Below are 19,588 nucleotides of genomic sequence, written 5' to 3'. Positions count from 1 at the left end.
TGCTCTGAAGTAATGCGATGGAAATGCCTTATATAGACCAACACATTACAATACACAAAGGTGGTTGGAATAGTTCCATCAGATATATTTTCAAGCAAAATACATCTCCATGGAATGCTATTTTCCAATGGTTTTTGCTTTTTTGAAAAACATCCAATCATGACTAATTGTTGCTACATCTTCCTTCAAACTGCCATTCATCCTTTTGCCTTCATGGAAACAGAAATATATAGCAGTCATATTATTGTACTGGGGGTTTAAGGCCGTGGGAGCATTCCCCTGGGGGTACCTCTGTGCAAGCCCTCAAGAAATCAATGAGACTGGTGCAATAAAACTGGTGCTCCCTTGAACAACTCCCATTGACTGAATTGTACAAGACAGATTCCAAACAAATGGACTCCCGCATTTACATGGGGTTAGCAAAAGTCACAAAAGCAGCTGGGGATCCTCTGTCAGAGGCACATTTTATCTAGAGATGTCTGTCATATCCTCCCACCCTGTGTTATTCAGGTAGCATGCTCTGGTGCATGTAGCAAATGGATTCTGCCAAGATGCTTGCTTAAGCTGGGGTAATGCCACACAGTGCTGTTTAATGCAGAAATTGTTCTTGAAAGTGCATAGTGAAAAAAGAAAAATGAGGGTGTGTGCTGATAAGCTTTATCTAGATAGGAGGGATGTGTGAGAGCAAACGGTGATCACACATCTGGTATCTCAAAATGGGGAGGGGCTGGACATTCTTCAAGGAGGGCCATGGAACAAGGAAAGCTAATATTTCAGAAGATATTCAGTATCACCTCTTAAGATGTGCTTGCTCTTTTTTGCTTTTTAGTCCTTTGGTTTTGTAGGGCCCAGGAAAACATCGTCCAGAATGGAAGTCATATGTTAGCAAGTATCTTGACTTTCTGTAGCTGTGGTACTTGTCATAGGAAATCCCCAATGCAAAATAATGGTCTATTTGAATTGTTCCCTCCCACTGATTTTCTTCGTTTTGCCCCTACCCCACCCTCAGCAATCAAGTGCAATATATCCATGAGTATTCTCTATTTCACCTTGAGTAAAATATGCTCAGTCTGGATGTATTTAACCTGATTGAGTTGCCCCATTTTTAAAAATTCACCAAAGATTCACCTGCCCACCCCAAATTCTTACCATCACCTTTCACTCCTCCCTCTACAGCTGTGACACTGTCAGCATCACTCAGTTGCCTGTGTGTGAAAATATCTTGTGGAATTTTGAAATTCTTGACAATGTATTGTGTGGAATGTAATAAAATGATAATATTTTTATACATAGATCTGTTTTCTTCTTTATCTCTCTTCTGAATCTTATGAACAATGTACTTGAACCAGCCATGTTTCTAATGCTTTATGCATGTATATATTTTTCTAAGTATCTATTGTCATCCCTCCCTCAATACAACTGGCTATGGGTCTCTGTCCACCTGCTGGGCAGAGCAGGTGGACCTTATCTCTGTAGGAAGACTTCAAACACTCTACTTTGGAGACTTGAGACTTAAATAGATTAAAACCAATGATATGAAGCGAAGGAGAGGTGGTTTGGATTGATTTTGTATGCATGAGATCATAACCAAATTTGTTCAAGTTTAATTTTCTTCCTACCAAAAAGCTAGATGATCTGATCTAGCCAGTAGGTCTAATATTGTGGCATAGATGATGCCTCTGGGTTCAGCCTACAATTCTTCAGCAGGTGAGTTCTCTCAGTAAAATTGGTGCTGAATAGACTTCCATTACCCACCACCACTATCATTTTAAGGCAGGTTTCTTCATTAGGTCTCACTTTTAAGAGCTTTTCATATGAGTAGTATATCTTATAAAAAGAGAAAGGATAAAGACTGCAGATCAGTATATGCATGTCCTGTTCACAGAAGTTGATCTGCAATACTGTATAGCACCATTTCTCCCTTTTATAAAATATGCTGTAGTTCTGTGCCCAAATATAGGAGTTGATTTATCAAGTCCCTTTCTTAAGCAATCTAAGATGCAGCACAGTGAAAACTGATAATAGGTAGAAATAATGAATGCCTGCCATTAATTGCTGTGACTTCTGTAACATCCTTAGAATGAGGAAATCCAAATTGACATGGGATTGGATCTTCCCTTTTTTAACTGCCTGACTTAATTTGAAACTGAGATTGGATCCTGATTTTCAATATTGGATCACTGAACTGACATTAATTTCTGAAGCATGGAGCATGGCTGTGATCATATATAGCGTGTCTATTACTGGTGAGTAATTATATTCACCATCATGCATCTGGAAAGGAAGAACATCGAGGTATTCCGGATTGAGTCCTGGTCATTATTTATAGGATCTTGTGCTGCATAATCTTAAAGTAAGATCACACTCCATTTCTGTAGAGGAATGAGGCTTTAATGAAAGGTTCCTGTGTTTTTGTTCTGTCATTGCTTGTTAGGAATGTAGTCATCTTGATCAACTAAGCCAATTCATAAGATTCATTTGGGATTTGCTAAAGTGTTTAGTTGCTGATTATGATTATACTAGATTTCCCTGGAGAAGATACCCAGGAGATGAGACACATCATTTCAAATTGTCTCACGGGATTACAGTTGCAAAATAAAGCATGGAGCTGCCTTTCCAAAAGCACACTTGAAAAATCTTTGCTAATTAGGCTGGGTATCAGGCCAGCTTGCCCATCAGAGGGTTTTTTTTAAATAAAAGCTTCAATCTAATATTGGGCATTTGGCCACTTGAAAATGTGCACAGATCTAAATAGATTAATACTGAGACATGGGGTGCTGTCTCAATTTTAAGAAATTATTTATTGCACTCTGCAGTCCCTCAGAATAGTGGGATAAAACTCACACTTCAAAGAAAGGTGACTTTGGTGGGATGTTTGCTATTGAAATTAAAGATGAAGTTAATCCAGGATTCCATATCAAAGCCAAAAAAACAAAGGAATTTCAGGAGAAGCCAGAATACTTTCAGTAAATGTAGTGGCATTTCTTAGAGGAAATAGCACATTTCAGATAATTTTTTATAGAAGGATGATAGAATAGTCAGTCATTCAGTCAGTCAAATTTTATTTCGGTCAAGACCAGTAGATAGACTAGAGAATCTTCAGGGCTTCTATCCAAATGTTTGATTCCAGGATCAGCCCAGGTTGTATATCTTAAAACAGGCACATAATCATACCAAGGGCCCACATTCAAACAACCCAATGGAAGCAAAACAAAAATTAAATTAAATTAAACTAAATCTAAATCTAAATGTAATTCAACTTACATGAATTAAATACAGATAATAAGATTACTCCATTTGTATTTAATAATACCTGTTACTTTAAAAACTTGGCAGCAACATTTAGAAGGGAGCAGCATCCAAGATTTGGGGGCCCACCCACTGCTCTGGGCCCTCAGATTGTGTACCATTATTTCAAGGCAATATCTCACATAGCTAGCCATTCATGTAGGGTTGTGGGTTCATTAAAAGTTTTGGGGTTTTTTTAAGAATGTAATTTATTTATACTAACATAATTATATGAAATCAGATGATGCTTCAAGTAGCATTAGCAAAGGCAACAAAGTTTTCAAGAGCAATGCATCCCAAGAGAAGGGCTTAGGGGTATTACTATGCTAGCCCATCACACATTCTAGCAGTAACCTCTAGAGGGGTTAAATATATTATGGTTGGGAAGAATTTGCAGCTTAAACCAATAATTAACAAAAGGTTCTTATTTAAAGCCCAACTATTCTGAACCTTTATTTCATTTCTAAGAAGCACTGTGTTCCAAACTTCACACTCCAGGACTAAACTGCACAAGTAGCAGTTCAGGAAGGCTATAGTTCATATAAACTGTGCTGTATCTTTCCCTTGGCAAATGACTAACTGAAAAATCATCTTGAATGTGTTGTCTGAATCCAGTGAATGCATCTATATAATTCATAGCAATGCTTCAAAAACCTTCTTTCAAAATCTTTTGTATTCTGTAAATTGTATCAATTCATCAGAGCAATTAGTTTTCATCTTTAGTATTGTCTACAGCTGGATAAAGTAGTAAAGGAGAATGCAAATGGTCATTTTTCAGTAGGTATTCGTTTTCATGATTTTCTTGTCTTTAGGCACCTTAGTCAGAATTGCCCCAAACAGTTTGACTGATTACACTGGAGATAAAAAACAACCCAGAGGAACAATAAATGCAGGTAGTTAGAGGAACTCTGAGAAGTTAACATCTCTGATGCTGGGACCAGAGTTCAGATGGCTCTCATTTTTAAATAGCCAAGCTCATGGCTGCAAACATGTCCCCAGATGACATTTGGATAAAAATGACGGCATGGTTCCAATTGAAGATACTGAAGGGAGGTGGGACTGAAGATCAAACACTGAAATGGTAAGCACTTGGAAAATAGTGAGAGGTGCAATCTTCCTTTTTACACAAAGGCAAACTAGTAGAAATCATTCCATTGAAAGAGTTGTGTGGCACCTTAAAGATTATTTTTGGATATACTTTCATGGAGCACAGATCACTTAATCAGATGCCCAGAATACAACCTTGAGAAAGAAGTATTCTGTAAACCCATAGTAATAGTTCCTTTCCCAGCACTGTCCTCTGTGCTTCTGATTAAACACACTGTGAGCCAAGGAACTTTCTGCAAAGATAAATGGGCTTGTCTTCAAGATCCTGTGGGAGACTAACATGATTAGTCCTCTAGAAACTCAGGCAAAGAGAAATATGAGCAAAGAAGGCTACAAATCAGACAAGTTTTTCATAGCAAGTAGGATTAAATTGGGAAATTAGATGCACTCTGCTGTCAGATACGTTTGCCTTCAAGTCAGACTGGATTCCTGGTGACTCCCTGAACAAGCCCCTGCAGTTTACTTGGCAACCTTTTTCAGAAGTGGTTTGCCGTTGCCTTCTTCCTAGGCCTGGAAGAGAGGGACTGGGCCAAAGCCATCTAGTTGGCTTCTGTGCTTAAGGTTCCCCGCCTTCTAGTTGAACACCTTAACCACTAGTCCACACTGCCTCTCAGCTATCAGATAAAAGCATTACTTTAAAAAGAGAGAGTAGAAAGACTCCAGGAATAGAGAAATGTCAACAGCTGGTACTGAGGGCATTCGAAGTACCCACTTCCCTCCCTTCTTCCCAGAACATCTGTTTGAAAACACCTGTGGCATTCAACTACATACAAAGAGAGCAGGCAGTTTGTTTCCCATTTGATAGCATATGCCACTAAAACCTGAGGAGACCATGATTTCTGTTCATATCTGAGGCAAGATAGAAGGATAGATAGTTTGTAGGTTAGGCTTCACTGCCCCGAAGTACATGATCTGTGTTGGCTGGCTTCAGCTACCTCATACATGAGGGGAAGGGAATATGCTTGCTGAAATATAGGGGTGCTAGATTGGCACCTGCCTGTAATATGAGACAATGGATGAACCCAGGACTTCTGTCCTGCTTTTCAGCCCCACAAGCCCCTGCCCCGCCCCTGTCCTTCCTTTGGGCTGGGAGGCAAAATAAGAACTCTGGCTTCAGCAGATGGGCCAGAACCAAGAAGGAGGGAGACAGGAGAAGCTATTGCAAAAACAGCAGACATTACTGGGTACACGCTGCAGGGAGTCACAACTGATCAGGAGTTCCCTGTGGTGCCAAACACATGTTTTAATATACCAAATGTTCCCTTTTTCAGCATGTAAGAATACAGGCATACATTCAAAATGTCACACATGAAGCAGCTCTAATTTGTCCTCCTGGCTTTAAATGTGGAATAATCTTTAAATGTAGAATAATAATAATAATAATAATAATAATAATAATAATAATAATAATAATAGATAAATCAAGTCTTTCTCTCAGGAGTCTGAGGACATTTCCATATAAGTCTTAAATCACCAGATAGCTCATCTTAATGCAGGTTATGTTGTTTTCTGTGTAAACCAGAAAGCAAGGACAGAATTTGTAATATAAATGAGCATTTTGGCCACAATAAATGCCAATTAGCAATAAATATCTTCAGTTAATTGGAATGCAGAAAGGAACTAGAGACAAAGACTTCTCTTTGCTTGAGAGCAAGAACTCTACTAGCCAAAAAAAGGCAAAGTTGGTTCTGGATCAGCCTGCCCAAGCAGTCGCTCTGTTGAGGAAATAATCATCCTACCCCATCTGAAGGGGATGGATAGGGAAGACTGGGCAATAAAAGAGCTACTTCCCTGGATTTGGTTCTTTGTGCTGTTTGCAGCCCTTCTGCTAAATACCCACGTAACTTCCTTGCCAGTAGGTGGCGCTCTGGGGTCCAAAACTAAAATGCTACCGATCAGAAAAGATCATCCCATGTGGATTGTTTCAGTAGGCAACAGAACCCTTGGGTAGCCAACTAAGAAGCTGTCAAGCTGACATCCGAAGTTTTGTTTTGTGCGAATCTCTGTCCAAAGCATTTCCATTTGGCAGCACGTACTTTAAAAATGTCAAAATTATGATGGGGATGGGGGAAGCTTCTGTCATTGACCTGATCGTTTGAACACTGAAAGCCTAAACCAGTACAGCAGCAGTGCTATGCGATTCATGTGTAGTTGCACCTGGAGTAGAATCATGGGGTCAGTCATTGACCAGATGCGTCTCTTGGGCTTAAACTCTAGTACAGATGTGAAGTTCATTGGATCCCCAGAACACAGGCAGTTGCTTTATACAAGGGCAACCACTGGCAGCAGCTCCTGAGAGTTTCCGATATGATCTTCCTAGCCTTGCCTAAAGTTACCAAGAATTAGCCATAAGGCTACCATTCTGGGATCCTCCTCCTCCTTTTCTTGCCTCACAGACAGTTCTGCTATAGATAAAATTTATATTGTGATGGTAAGTAACCCTTAAGAATCCCCGAAAGACTTTAATTACCAACCTTGAGTTCTCTTTTCATCTCAAGCTTACCCTGAGCATTTGGTTATAGGACAGTAGCCTGTCCGCAGTCATAATTTGTTTAGTGGCCTGGTATGGCCACTCAGTAATACTGTGAAGGAATTTTCCCCTTGAGATTTCTAGTCTGCGTGAATTGAGCTTTCTCTTTGCCATCTGAGCAGCACCACCCTAACTCCTCAGTCCCCACCCCTCCTATGTGCCTGCTTCAAACAGCTAAGCTACAGTGTGGTTTGGTTGCTTTTGAGTTGGCATAAGATGCATAAACCTGTCTTTTGTGTCTTAGAGTTCTGTCCAATCCAAGCCTATAAAGTTAGTTTAACTAATTAAAATGTTTTGTCTTTGTATTAAGTGTAAATCAGGCCACAGAGAATGTATTCAGAGATGACCATATTCCATTGCTTCTAATATTCCACTGCTTTCTGTATTCTGTCCTGTTCCTCCATCTTGGCTTAGAATGATGTTCCAAGCCATCTAACACCTAAGCCAACATCCATCTAATCAATGTGCTCCTCCAAATGTCTTCCACTAATGCTTTCCCCCCTGTATCTTTTGCCTCTTTGCCTGATTTGTCATGGTTTACTGTATTTTCTTGGCTTATTTCCACTCTCTTGCCCTTTGGCAGTCAAAACTGTTTTCACCCTCTCTGTCCAAGAATGATTCAACCTGTTCTGGAAGCCCTCCAGATTCTGCTGGCTTTTCCTAGGATTAAGTTTAAAAGATATCTTATTAACTTTTGGACACTGAGTGCCAGTAGTCTGGCTCTATGTTGATTCAGGGGAAACAAATCCTTTTTCTACAGGCCCATTTTTCCTCCAAACGATTATTTAGAGCCTAACAAATCTAAGTCCTCTCCTGGGACCAGTGTCTCAGTCATGCATTGAGATTATTTAGCTTTGTTTGTCTAGCTGACCATATGTATGTGAAATGTTCCCATTTTTGAGAACGCTGCCTTGGAGTTGCTGCCTTTCAGTCTCCCATCTAGCTAATGATGCCAGCTGAGATATTATCTGCTCTGTGCTGAATTTCTAGAAAAATGTGTGGGTGTATCTGTAAATCTGTAATCCCTTGGAAAACTTGGTAGTAGAAGGAAGGACTTCTAACCCCTGAGTTCTTCTGTCTGTTCATATGTCCTGATGGAGTTCGAGTTTTAACACCCTAATAACAGACAAACGGGCTGCAGCACTTATTGTTCATTGATGTTATTGTTGTCTCTGTATCTGCATGTCTGGGAAAGCTTTGGCTTTTCAAATGTCCACCTGCTCTACCAACATTAAAGTACAGCAGCTGGATCAATTGACAATAGGTGGTGAGAGCCAAAGGTATCTGCAGATGCTGTTACAACTCTGGTGTTGGCCTGGCATTTTAAAAATGTGTGCATCTCTGTCTCTGAATTCTAATGCAGTCTAGAAAGTAAACATCTGTAATTAACAGTTCTGAAGGATAGTGATAGTGTGTCAACTTTTTTTTCTTCTGCCTCCTAATGCAAGATAATTTCCTGCAGTTTTTTTCCACAGGGTTCTCTTAGGAAATGACAAGAGTCCCTTGGTTTCCTAGTGTAAGGCTGGTGCTAAATGTTTGTTCCTCTGCTAATGCAAAATTGTCTTGCTTAAGGCTTTGCTGTAAATCATTCAGACAATTTATCTCTAGAATACCCTAGTATATTTTATTAAAGTAATCATATAGATTTAAACATTTTTCGCATAGTGTCCCCCCCCCGCCCATGATGGTATATTTACCACTTAGCTTGCTTTGAGTTTATGAGTTTAAATATTAGACAATGTAGCATTCTGCATTAAAAATAATTTTTCAGCTCTTACAAACCCTGTTGGCTATTTATTTTATATACAATTTTTAAATTTATAGTTTATATATACTGTTCCAATCTTAGTAGACTGAGTAGTGCACAGCACTAATCAGAAATACTGTAAGATTTAATAAGCATAAACAATACTTAGAGTCAATCTCTTTTTATTTATTTATTTATTTATTTATCAAATTTGTCACCACCCATCTCCTCCCACTGGAGGGACTCTGGGCGGTTTACAACAAAATCCTCAATAAAACAATAAATATATAAAATACAATATAAAATTACATATTATTAATAATATAGATAAAAATAAAGTCCAGATGGCTATATCTCATTCAGTCTTCACGTGGAAGGGGTACTTCAAGGCACTAGCCAACCCCAGGTATGACTCCTCTCCTCCCTGCCCCAGGCCACTGGCAGAGCCAGGTCTTCAAGTTTCTCTGAAAGGCCAGGAGCGATGGGGCTAGCCTCACCTCTGGGGGCAAGATGTTCCAAAGGGCAGGCGCTACTGCAGAGAAGGCCCGCCTCCTGGACCCCGCCAGATGGAATTCTCTTACCGATGGGGGCCTCAGCATACCATCTCTGCAAGATCGGGTGGGGCGGGTAGATGTAACAGGGAAGAGGTGGTCCCTCAGGTAGCCTGGCCCCATGCCATGTAGGGCTTTAAAGGTGATAACCAACACCTTGAATTGGACCCGGAAGCAAACTGGTGCCCAGTGCAGCTTGTGCAGCAAAGGTGTTATATCCACCCTTCTAGGGGCACCAAAGATAGCCCGCGCAGATGCATTCTGGACCAGCTGTAGCTTCCAGATACTCTTCAAGGGTAGCCCCATGTACAGTGCATTGCAGTAGTCTATATGGGAAATAACAAGGGCATGAGTGACCGTTCGAAGGGCCTCCTGATCCAGGAAGGGGCGTAACTGGTGCACATCACGAAGCTGCGCAAAGGCCCTCCTGGCCACGGCTGCCACCTGCTCTTCGAGCAGGAGCCGTGAGTCCAAGAGGACCCCCAAGTTACACACCGGGTCTGTCTGGGGCAGTGCAACCCCATCCAGAACCAAATATGACAACATCCCGGATATGGAAGAGCCCTTAACCCACAGTCACTCCATCTTAGCAGGCTTCAGCTGAAGCCCGTTGTTCCCCATCCAGGCCCCCACAGCCTCCAGGCACCTGGAGAGGGCAGTCACAGCATCACTTACTTCACCTGGTATGGAGATATACAGTTGAGTATCATCAGCATACTGATGATATCTCATCCCATAGTGATGGATGATCTCACCCAGCAGTTTCATGTAGATGTTGAATAGGAGAGGAGAGAGAACTGAACCCTGTGGCACCCCACAATGGAGGGGTCGAGGGTTGGATCTCTCCCCCCCATCACCACCAACTGGGACCGGCCCTGGAGGAAGGAGGTGAACCAGCGCAAGACCACGCCACCCACCCCCAACTCCCTGAGCCACCCCAGAAGGATACCATGGCCGATGGTATTGAAAGCCGCTGAGAGATCAAGAAGAGCAAGGATGGATGCACTGCCACCATTATGCTCCTGCCAGAGATCATCCATAAGTGCGACCAATGCTGTTTCCGTCCCATATCCGGGCCTGAAACCTGACTGAAAGGGGTCTAGATAATCCATTTCATCCAGAACCCTCTGGAGCTGCAACGCCACCACTTTCTCAACTACTTTCCCCAAAAAGGGGAGGTGGGAGACTGGACGAAAATTGTCCAATATAGTAGGGTCCAGCAATGGTTTCTTGAGGAGGGGCTGTACCAACACCTCCTTAAAGACAGATGGAAACACCCCCTCCCTACATCCAAGGATGTATTAACCATCGCCTGGACCCATCCACATGTCACCTCCCGAGCTGCTTTCACCATCCAGGAGGGACGTGGGTCTAGCTGGCACGTGGTGGCGTTTACTGTCCGGAGGATCCTGTCCACTTCCTCGGGTCCAACAGGATCAAACTCCGTTGATTTATTTATTTATTTATTTATTTATTCATTCATTCATTCATTCATTCATTCATTCATTCATTCATTCATTCTACGTTGGCTAAATACAATCTTTGTCTCCAATGAATGGGGCATACTATAAAGGCACATGGTTCAACCCAGGATGTCCAGCAAGCAGAACCGAAGCACTAAACCTAGGAAATGTATTGCTTCAGTCTTACTTTTTGCTTGAACTTCTCATCTGTGCTGGAGTTTAGACTGACCAAATAACCACACAGAAAAGATCCAACCACCTTAAGCCAGCCCAGTGCGATCAACAAAGTGCATGTTCATCCTAAGACATCACCGCTCAGTTTGGCAATACAGCAAGTCACAAAACTGGGTGAGAGAGCAGGACAGGGGTTCAAGTCACAACTCATGCACAGCCTCAGTTGCACTGATGGCCTTGGGCTTCCGTCCCAAGGAGGTGCACAAATACTGTGTCAGGGCAAATATCCTGGACCACTCTGAGCAAAGGAAACTTAGCATGGGTCTTCTGTCCCACTATGATGAGAACTGGCTATAAATCCTATTCACTGCCTCCATGGCATAGTGAAAAGTGGACTGGCACCATTACTTGGAATGATGATCAGGGAGAAACTCAATTATATTTCTTTGGAGTCATCATTGCTTTCATTAGAACTTAAATGCTGCTGTTTACAAAATAAAATAGTGCATTTTATGACATTGGTTATTCTGTAGCTCAGAACTCAGCCCTGATAAATGAACATAAAATCAAAGTTGTTTTTCTCCAAATGAGGGATGGCCTACTGGCAGCCCATAGGTGGTACCCAGCCCTACCTTAGACTTACTTTAACCCTAAACCAGATTGGTAGTGGGAGGTGCTTCAGACCTAGAAGGAAAGCTTTTCAGTTCCCATTGAAACTGCAGTGTGTAAGAACCTGTTGCAATGTAGCAGAATCATAATCCAAAATGATACCTTTGCTCCTCCTTACTTTAAGCAGCAGCAAGGAGCTCATATTTGGATCCAACCAGCAATGCTAGCACACAGTATATTTAACTCCTACCATTACTTCTCAGCCTATATTTCAGCTGCAGGCTGTAGGGTAGGATGGTCAGCTTTTAGTGACCCATGTTTTGACATTGTTTTGAGACTCCAAGGGGCACCATCAGTGGGACAGGGATGCAAAAGGTGTAGAGCTATCTTTTCCTTGGTTAGGAGGGAATTTCTTAGTTTTTTAAAAGATTGTTAAGCCTACTGTAGGACTTACATTACCCTTTTCACATAGTTCCTGCCTCAACATGTTAAAAATAGTTTCACCAATTTTTAGCAATAAGAGCCAGAGGAGATGCTAGGGGCTGCAGGTTGCCCACCTCTACACTGGGGGAAACCGGGACGCCCACATGTACCTGTCTCTCCATGACCCTCAAAACTAATTTGAGCTTCGGAAATGGGATTTAGATAGGGAAAACTACTGTATGTGGTAAATACTACCTCTTCTAGAATTGTTGCTGTATAGAAAACAGAGCTTCTCTGCAGCTGCTTTAGAAGAAAATAGAAGAATTAGAAGAATGGAATTACTATATTTATTACTTTTTGTCTCATCTCTGTGGATTGAAAATCAGAACCTTTTAGTGAAATGATCCTCCATAGGCAGACCTATTCACTTTGCCTTTGACAATCAGTACCAGGGGGCAGCACCATAAAGAGTCAATACAGTGGCTGTGCACAAGCCATTCCTCACACCAACATTTTTAAAGACTGGAGCAATTAGTTTTCTAACCCAGCCTTTCCCAATCTGCAACAGCTAGAATTCCCAGCCAGAACAGAGTTTGGATGGCAGCAGCAGGTGCAAAACTCTGTAGGGCCCCAGGTTGGGGGACACTGTTCTATTGTAAAGATGCTGTCCCTTATCCTTTTTTCAACCCATCTTGAGCAGCTAGCTGGATGGTCCTGAAGATGCACCATCATGTCCTTTGATTCAAATCCAGTGGCTTTTTTCAGGATCTGTGCTATCCTTCTAATGGTCTGAGAAAAATTGATGAAACAGGCAATCAGCCAGTTCATAAGACACTGCTTACAATGGTTTTTATGTCATTAATTTCCCCCAAGCTTTGACATTCACAGTTTGAATTCAGCCTGTGTTTAGGAAGGTCTCTGCCTACAGAAATTGTTGCCCAACCTATAATAACTCTTTATGGTTTCCAGATTCTGAAAGAAGCCAATAAGCAAATATTTCTCTAGGTAATATGCCTACCTCTGTAATAACACCTGCCTTCACTTCTGAATCACTGCGTATACATGTAGATAGCTGTGTTGAGGCCAGTGGAAGCAAGGTAGCTCCTCCTGGCAGTACTACAGATTGACCTGTCAGTTCCTCTAAAGCCAATGGGATTAAAGTGCCTTTCTATCAAGCATTCTGCCTCTTCTGGCTTCTGGATCCTGCTGAGAGAAGGAAGTCCTCTTTTGTTTAGAAAGGAAACCATGCTGTAAGACAGCAGTGGAAATATGTGCATCAGTGGATAATTGTACCCTGACCTAAAGGGACCCCTCCCTGCCCCTGTTCTTCAGTGATCAAATTCCACATTGTGCTCAATTTGTGGTTTTGGTTTGGCAACAAGGGTGATACAGAAAGATTACTGCAGCGAAAAACCCAACAACTACTTTTGAAAGAACAATTGTAGTTCTTGTCAAATAGCCATCATTTGCACATTTAAATGAAGAGGTGTAGACTAGTATCACAAGTGAAGAAGGAAGGCCACATTTAACCATGGTAAGTGGCAATATATAAAACCACAAGGTAAGCTTATTGAAAATGGGATCGGCATGGTCTCCAGACCATAACTCACTCCTGCTGTTGCCCAAACCCTCTAAAATTCTCATTAAATGGAGTCACAGACTATACAGAAAAGGAAATGGGAATATGAAGAATAAAGATTTTGATCAAACAAAAGCACCAGCAGTATCAGTAAAGCATGAACATTGCTGGAAGAGTAAATAGATTTTTGTATAAATGTTCTCTTTATTCAAGTGCAGATTTCTTCCTAGAAGGCTTTGAGAGTGAACATTGATTATTCAATACTTAAATAGTTTTTGCTACATCCCCCAACAAATCACAGAGACAAAAGAAAATTACAATATCATAATCAGCTGCCCTGGTTCACAGATATCTACATGGCTGCTCCTACAGACCAAAAAGAATAGAAGAAGTCTAGGCTGACAGAAGAAGGGATCCTCTCCTCTAGTGAATCAACAAGCCAACATTATATAGCATCCTTTCTGCAGTGAACAAATCCAGAAGTTCTATTTGGGACCATGAGAGGTCTCTTGGCAAAAATCTGTTTCCCTGTGCCAATTATCCCCTGCACTATTGGGACCTTTTTTTTAATATATATTCATTTTAGATAATAGAGAAATCTGAGATATATATTGTGTCTTATTTCAGCAACAGGGCTATATTTAAGACTAAACTGAAGGAGACATAAGAAACGGAAAGAATGCATTTGCCCAGCCTAACAGTGACATGACTGTGTTGGGAGAGAAGGAAAATACCACTTTAATAGCAGAAGCACTCTCTCCACCACAGGCTGGGGATGACACCAAGAAGGCATTGTGAAGATGTGTCCCTTAAAAACAGTGAGATATCTTCATATCATGCTAAGAGGGATGTGAGCATGAGCTCTTGGTAGCAAGAGTGAATGCCATGGTTTCCTGATGGATAACCAGCACATCAGGCACTTCAGGGGTTCATTTTCCCAATTCTCTCCCTAATCAATAAAGCTGGATGGGTTGATTCTGTTTCCAAGAGGCATCCTGGCAACTTTTCAGCTCTTGATACCAGATGTGTGAATCTGATCTGCTGGTCCTGTAGGAGGCTGAGAAATCTGAACTCACTTTTCAAATAATTACTTCCTTTAAATGTTATACAGCTTGGGTTTTGTTTTGTTGGTTGAAAATAAAAACAGTTTCCCTTCATCACTCTGTTCTGGCTCCAACTGTGACTAAGGAGGGCAGAATTACTTGCTATGAGGGACTCTTTGCATTCTATAACTTTTGGAGAGAACTTTCCAAAGTTTACCACAAAGTAATAAGAAGCATTTGTTCCAGATTCCATTGTGAAGTGCATGTTCCTACTTTCAGTCTTTACCTTACATGTTATTTAATAATGAACTCCAATGGGATCCCTAAAGCTCGAACAGGACATTTCTCTTTCTGGGAGAAGCCTTGCAAAAAGTAATATTTGTCATAAAGAAAGTCACTGAAATGTCACTGGGTACTGTATATGACAATATGATTGAGAAAGCATATTCTTGGCTCACCTGTCTATAGTTTCAGTGATTGTTCCTCTTATGATGGGGGCAGTCATGTTTGATTTCTGATACTGATTCAGTGGGAGGGAAGAAGTTCTCATGCTGTGTAATGATTAAATTTCTGGTAGTTTAGGGACTACTTTCTGAAATTGTATTATTTTTGTTTGGAAGGAAATAAGAACTGGTGCCATCTAGTGCTTTCTGTGAAACAATGGAAAATTCTGCCATAATACTACATTATCTGTTCTCCCACAACAGCAAACAAAATAAAGCATAACAATAAACATGCAGGAGCATAGTACTGAAATAAAACATTAAGAAATATCCAGTATAATGAACTTCAGCCAGTATAAGGAATTTACCAAGTTCAATTTTAAAAAATCAATAAAATAACAAATGACCAATAAAATACACAAAGCTCTTTAAAACAGCTGGATTTTCAGAGCTGTTGTCAGTATTGTAACTGAGGGGGCCATTTGTAAATCTTAAAGGAGGGAGGCTCATAAGCTAGGGGCCACTGCTGAGAAGGCCCATTTCATAAAGTGGTTTATTGTGCCACCAGTTTCGACTTCCAGGTGGAAACATGGCAGATTAGCATGTCTCCGCAATGCAGGGATGATGCCAAGGCAAAGACCAATGCCTGGGTGCCATGCCCAAGCTAATGGAGCTTCTCCAGACAAGGAGAAAGCCACAAGATCATCCACTCAAGCTCCTTGCAAGGAAGCCTGCAGGATCTGGAGGGAACCTCTTGGTGATTCACGAGTAGAGCGCCTAGACCCATGGGAAGATACAGCATGCTCACAGCCTCAGGCAAAACCTGTTTAAAGGACGTTGGGTTCGCCCAATCCACTTTCTAAGGCACTTTTATGAAATGAAAAGAATTTAAAGTGAAAAGAGACCTTCAATGCAGCAGAGAGCCCAAAGCCATCTGGACGAATGTACCTTTGACCTATGGGAAGGATTACGATACAGAGTAAGAAAATAATTGTAAGGATCTAAAAGAATTTAAAAGCAAAAAGCTTGCTGGGAGTTTGGATTATGAAAGTTAAAAATGTACTAAGGGGACAGTTAAATTTGGAGTATTGTTTTATTAACAAAGTACTTTTGAATTAATTAATTAAATAAAACATACCTCTGTGGGAAAGAGAATTGTTTAAACTTGCACAGGAGGACAATTGGTTGACTTCATTAAACAAAGAGATAAGATGAGAAAGAAAGGAAATAGGAAGCTGCAAAAGACCATGTGATTATGGACGTATGAGGTGATGATAGAGACTAAAATGCTACTAAATGGAACAGAGAAAAAATGTCTCTCTTTCTCATCTTTACTTTTTTTGGATTGCAAATTTTTTAAAAAATGGCTACTACAAGAAAGGAAACAAAAGCTGCAGAAACAGGAAGGAGAGGATCATTTTCAGAAGGTCAACAGATAAAAAGAGATTCCTCCAGATTCTCTACAAAGAATGTTTGAAGAATTACAGAAGAATGTAACTACATCAGTAACTGCATCAGTCAAAAGAGATCTGACTACTCTGAAAGAGAGAATGGAAGGAAGATTTACAATTATGGAAGAAAAGATCAGTAAAAATTGGAAGAATCTATAATACAGATGAGTGGAGAAGTTAAACAAATTAAAGAAAAAATAGAAATTCTGGAAAATAAGACAGAAATAATAAATAGATTGATGGGAAGGGACCTGGACAACGTGGCACTACTGAAATTAAGAGAGAGAAAAAATTGCTTAAAACTGAGGGCAGTTCCAGAGGAACCTGACAAAGACATTAGAGAGAAAATTGTGGAATGTTCTCCTTAATAAAATTTTTGGAATGGGATGAAGAGGATTCAGAAGTGGACAAAGTATATAGAATTAATACAAGATATGCAAAAATAAGAAAAGTACCAAGAGATATACTTGTGCACTTTGTCAGGAAGAAGACAAGAGACTACAACATTTTAATACTAAATTAAGGATAAATAACTCAGAAGTAATTTTATTGAAAGAAATACCTATCAAAATACTCCGGAAGAGAAAAGAATATACATTTTTGACAGATAAACTTAAGGAGAGGAGGATACCATTTCGTTGGGATAAATTGGAAGGAATAATTTTAACTTTCAACCAACAGAGATACTGATGGACTTCAATTCAAAAAGCAAGACAGTTCTACGAAAGAGTCAAATAGGAGTTGGATAAAGTACATCTGGAACAAACGGATGGAATTATGCAAAATATGACAAGAAGAAGAGGAAGAGACCACAGTGTTAGGCGCCGCAGGTATAGACTTTTCTAAGCTTACAACAGAGATAAAGATCTTAAATGCCTAACGTGGAACACTAATGCTCCTTAAAAGAGAAAAAGGGTATTTCACTATTTGAAAAAATGAAAACAAGATGTAATTAGCCTACAGGAAACACATATAAGTAAAAAAAAGATAAAAAATATTTGATTTACAAGAATTTGGGACAAGAATTTATATCGGCAGGGACAGTCAAGAAAAATGGAGTTGTTTTGTATAGAAACCCAGAATTACAACCAAAATTAATAATGAATGATGATTATGGTAGATATGTAGAGGTTGAAATTAAATGGAATGAAAGCAAAATTATGATATTGAATATATGCATCCAATGATAACAAAATTACATTTTTAAAATTTAAATTAAATTAAATTTAAATGTTGGGGCTGTTCACTTTGAATGAAGGAGAGACATAAGGGAGGATAGGGATATTTAAAATCATGCATGGCATAGAGAATGTGAAGAAAGAGAAGCTTTGCTTTAACAATGTTCAAATCAGAGGTCATCCACTGAAAGTAAATACTGGAAGATTCATGAGACACAAGAAGGAACTTCTTTTTCAAACAGTGCATAAGTAAATGGTAGAATTTGCTGCCAGCAATTTTGATAATGGGAGCCAATTTGGATGGTTTAAAAATGGGATTGGACAAGTTCATGGAGGATCAGGTGATCAATGGCTGCTAATGCTGATTGTTTGCTTGTTTGTTACCAATTTTGAAGGCCGCTTGACTCCTGAACAACAATGAGTAGCATACAATATTAAAAGGAGTTCTAATAATGTAACAGAAAACAGTGATAAATATTCAGAAAGAGGAATAAAACACACAACCTGAACACAAAATATCCATAGCTGGATAATACCTTCGTTAGGATCTCGCTCCTATGTACTCAGTTACAGACCTTCCAATCAGTGCTAAGGCTTTTTTATTGGGCCTGAACAATAAACACCCCAAGTGTAGCTTTGCTCACCAGGCCCCTCCTTGCAAGAGCTAGGCTCAGCAGCTGAGGGACTGCACTGGCATTGCGGTTTCAAAAGTCTTGGGGCCAAGCTTTTGACAGAACAAGTTGTAATGGAGACTGTGCTGATTGTTTAGTGGGACAAAGTGATTCTGCTGCAAACAGCTCCAGAGATGTAATACAAGAATTGGTGTCTTCATGAATGCTGTACCAAGATTGTGATGTCTTAGAAGTTTTCTCCCCTTGGGGCAGAAGCATCCTTTTTATTCTGTCTTCTTTTTAGGCTTTGAGACCTTCTTTCAAATGGCACTTGGTGGCTGTTTTGAGCTTTATTGCTGGTGGTGTGGAGGGTGCTACTTGTGTTGTTCTCTGATATTTCTCAGAGTAAGGGAACACTCTGTGAAGTCTTCAGAAAAAGCCCCAGGGAAGGGGAGGGAGCTCCCTCATGGCTTCTCCCTTACTGGAAGCATTTGAAACCAAGGAGACTGTGGATCCTTGCAGAAATGATGGTCCACTGAAAGACTGGGCAGCCACGCTCACCTCTTGCCCACCTCATCACTAAATAAATGCAAGAGAATTTCATCCTGTTCAATTCTTTTTCTGAAAGAATTCCTAATGCAAATTTTCTTTTACCCTGTTGAATGAAAGAAAAAAAGCAAGATAAATTCTTAACCTAGCTCCACTCTAAATAATGCAGCACGGTTGAACATTGGCTGTAGCAGAGGAGGGTGCCCTCTGGGCTCTGCTTGAGGCGGCAAAATGTCTCTGTCTGGCCTTGAGGGTGATCTGAAAGCCCAGTCCTCCAAGCTGCTGAACTGGCTTTTTGCTCCTGCTGAGTTTGTTTTGTTTTGCAGACCTACTTAGCGAGGCCGGTTCCAGTAACAGAACCCCTCACACATTTCTGCATAGCAATTCAGGTTTAGTTTTTCTCATGGCAAGTACATTTGTAGTTTTAATAATTGCTTGTAATTCCTGAATGTTTTATCACCACCTTCTGTGGGAGGCATTTGTTTGTGCCATGCTTGTCAAGCAGATATTCATGTTTCACTTCATTGGCCTTACAAATTGTCAGCTGATTGTTTTTTGTTTGTGTTTCAACTTGTGTGAAAGATGCTGAACAGCAGAATACTTTTTCCCTGAGAATGATAGGGACAGTGTTGGGTGATTCCATTTCTGACACTTAATCTAAAGAATAAAAATGTAACACATCTGTTGATTGGATTTATTCATGAAGGGGGTTGAGCTTCAGCTGTGTTCACACATGCATCTTCAACATCTGATGCTTCAACATCAACCAAAGATTAATCTAGGGGAAAGTGCCCACAAATCAGATGCCACAACATTCACTTCCTCATTTCCAAAACTGTCAC

General features: G+C 40.4%; 1 protein-coding gene across 2 annotated transcripts in view; it reads left to right on the top strand.

Annotated features, from left to right (window-relative positions):
* NRP2 (neuropilin 2) overlaps positions 1-19,588 on the top strand; it is a 179,362-nt gene that overhangs the window by 154,068 nt on the left and 5,706 nt on the right. The gene's annotated exons all lie outside the window — the stretch shown is intronic.

The sequence above is a fragment of the Candoia aspera genome, chromosome 1 (genome assembly GCF_035149785.1).
Source record: "Candoia aspera isolate rCanAsp1 chromosome 1, rCanAsp1.hap2, whole genome shotgun sequence".
Lineage (NCBI taxonomy): Eukaryota > Metazoa > Chordata > Lepidosauria > Squamata > Boidae > Candoia > Candoia aspera.
The sequence above is the reverse complement of the archived record's forward strand: the minus strand, read 5'-3'. Positions and strand labels throughout refer to the sequence as shown.